The sequence below is a fragment of the Vulpes vulpes genome, chromosome 13 (genome assembly GCF_048418805.1).
Source record: "Vulpes vulpes isolate BD-2025 chromosome 13, VulVul3, whole genome shotgun sequence".
NCBI classification, from domain to species: Eukaryota; Metazoa; Chordata; class Mammalia; order Carnivora; family Canidae; genus Vulpes; species Vulpes vulpes.
In genome coordinates, this window is record NC_132792.1 from 84,676,842 (window position 1) to 84,680,446 (window position 3,605).

A 3,605-nucleotide genomic window follows, 5' to 3' on the forward strand; every position below is an offset into this window, starting at 1 on the left:
ATGACATTATTATTTAAGCAGAAAATCTGGAAAAATTGATTTTAAAAAAGCAAACCTGAAACTAATAATCAATTATACCAAAGTTGCAGGATATAAGCTTGATATACAAAAGTCAATTACTTTCTTATATGCTAGCAATGAACAAGTGGAATTTAAAATTAAAAACAATACCATTTACATGATCACCCCCAAAATGAAATACTTAGATATAAATCAAACAAAATAAGTATAAGATCTACATGAAGAAAACTATAAAACTCTAGTTAATGAAATCAAAGAACTAAATAAATGGAGAGATATTCCACGTTCACAGATAGGAACACTCAATATTGTCAGTTCTTCCCAAATTGATCTATAGATTCAACACCATGGATATCTGTGGATGTTGACAAGTGTATACTCTAAAGTGTATATGGAGAGGCAAAAGACCCAGAATAGCCAACATGATGCTAAAGAAGAACAAATTTGGAGGACTGACACTACTTGACTTTAAGGCTTACTTTAAAGCTACAGTAATCAAAACAGTATGGTATTGATGAAACAGTAGACAAATAGATCAATGGAACAGAATAAAGAACCCAGAAATAAACCCCCATAAATACAGTCAACTGATCTTTAATAAAGGAGCCCAGGCAGCAATGAAGCAGAGTCTTTTCAACAGATGGTGCTAGAACAACAAATTACTGGGTTGTATGGTACTACTATACCTATTAGAATTACTTAAATCCAGAACACCGACAACACCAAATGCAGGTGAAGATATGGAGCAACAAGAACTCTCATTTATTGCTAGTGGGAATTCAAAATGGTATGACCACTTTGGAAGACAGATTGGCAATTTCTTATAAAATAAACGATCTCACTGTACAAAATCATACTCCTTAGTATTTACTCAAAGGAGTCGAAAACCTAATATCCACACAAAATCCTGCACACAGATAGCAGCTTTATTTGTAATTGCCAAAAGTTGGAAGCAACCAAGGTGTCCTTCAGTATGTGAATAGATAAACTGTGGTACATCTGGACAATGGAATATAATTCAGTCCTAAATAGAAATGAGCTATCAAGCCATAAAAGACATGGAGGAACATTATATGCATATTACTAGGTAAAAGAAGCCAGTCTGAAAACGCTACACTATAATTCCAACTATGTAACATTCTGGAAAAGGCAAAACTATGGAGGGGTGATTGCTAGGAGTTAAGGGTCAAGGGAAGAGATGAAAGAAGAGAGTACAGGGATTTTCAGGGCAGGAAAAATACTTTTTATGATCCTGTAATGCGGGATACATGTCACTCTACAATTGTCCAAACTCATAGAATATACAACACTAAGAGTGAACCCTAACGTAAACTATGGTTTCTGAGTGATTATGATGTCCCAACATAGGTTATCAATTTTAAAAATCATACCCTCTGGTGAGAAATTTTTATAATAGAGGAAGCTATGCATGAGTGGGGCCAGGAGGTAATATGGGAAATCCCTCCACAGTAGTTCCGCCCTTATCCATAGTTTTGCTGAGGTTCCAATTGCCCTGGTCAACTGTGGTCCAGAACCAGATGATCCTCCTTCTACATATCAGAGGGTCAATAGTAGCCTAAAGCTATGTCACAATGCCTAGGTCATTCACCTCACTGCCTCTCATCATGTAGGCATTTTATCATCTTACATCATGAAGGAGAAGTACAATAAGACTTTAAGAGAGAGGCAACATTCACAATTTTATTACAGTATATTGTTGCAATTGTCCTATTTCATTATTATTTTTTTGAGAGGAAAGAGAGAGAGAGAGAACAAGAGTGAGGAGGATCAGAGGGAGAGGGAGCAGCAGACTCCTCACTGAGCAGGAAGCCCAATGTGGGGCTCAACCCCAGGACTTGAGATGATGACCTGAGCCAAAGACAGACGCTTAAACAACTGAGCCACCCAGGTGCCCCAAGAAGATGACTCTTAACAACAAGAGTGAACACTAATGGAGTGTTCATTGCTAGCTGGGTACCAGGTACCACTCTGCCAAGTATCTTATCAATTATGTCATGTCCTCCTGCCTAGAAGAAGGTCCAAATGTTCTTGAAACTGAGACAAAGAGGTCTCTGTAAGGGTCTGCCTTTGTGGGCCACAGCCAGGATTCAAGCCCAGACATTGTTACTATTCAGTGAGCTCCTTACTTGATTTCTAGTTTGAGGTGTTGGCAAGGATATGCAGGTAAAAATAATGAGCTGAGGAGAAAGTAAAATATCCAAGCTAGACATAGAGGATCAGGAGTTTGCTGCAAAGATGAGAGATTGCTGCTGGCTCACACACACACACACACACACACACACACACACACACACTGCTATTTGTACAGATCCCATTCCTCTCTGTTAACTGGAAGCTCCCAGGGGTCCAGAGATTTTGGAAATCTCTGCAGGGCCAAGGAATCTCCACAGAGTGTAAAAATAATATTTGTTGAACACATGAGATCATGTCTATGAAGCACAGAAGTTTCCGCTCACAGTATTATTCTTGATGCCCTAGAGTTCTTACCTAAAAAGAAAACAATAAACCCAATAATATTTGTGATGATTAACTTATGTGTTAACTTGGCTAGCCCATAGTACCCAGATATTTGGTCAAACATTATTCTAGAAGTTTCTGTGAAGGTATTTTTAGATGAAATTAACATTTAAATTAATGGACTTTGAATAAAGCAGATTACCCTCTATAAAATGGATAGGACTCATCCAATCAGTTGAAGGCCTTTATAGAAAAAGACTGACATCCCCAGAGGAAAAGGGAATTCTGCTGACAGATGGCCTTCAGACTTGAATTGTGACTGTACCTTAAGTCTCTAGCCAGCTGGCCTAACCTACAGATTTTGGACTCACCAGCCCCCACAGTCACATGAATCAATCTCTTAAAATCTCTTTATATACACACACATTATCCACAACCTATCGATTTCATTTCTTTAGTGAACCCTAATATTTAATTGATTCTTTCTTTGTCCTGAATCTGCTACCCCGATGCATACATACTGGTCCTGACCCCGTTTCCCCAAATATTAACCAAGTACCCACTATGTAGCCAGAGTTTCATCACTTAAAAATAAAAAGTGGAGATAACAGATCCGAGTCTAATGTAGAAAAAGCATGGCCTGTAAGGTTTAAGCTAGTGACCAAGAAGTGGCAAAGGTAGAGAGAAGAAGCTGGTAGAGAAGCAGAGATGGGTCAGACCTAATGATGCTAGCTCAGAATCAAGTAGCAGGGCTATTGCATGGGAGTGTTGGACTCAAGGAGGAAAAGGCACCACTTGGGGAAGATGTTACTGACCATGCCATCAGATGTCCAGAATCTCATCTGGACTGCAATTATCTAGCCTGAACTCAAGGGCATGATCCAGAGAAGTGAAACAGAAAAGGCATTATTACTTCCTCACTATCCAGGGGAATTGAGAGAGAGGGCTGCAGCTTAGACCAGGAATAGAAAAGAGTTCTCTTTAGGAAATGAAAGAGAGAAGCGATTTAAAATTCTGCTGTGTTAAACCAGACTCAGCTAGCCAAAATAACAAGACTGCAACTTAGCTACATGGATAAGATATTGGAGGCACATAGCAGATGCCCA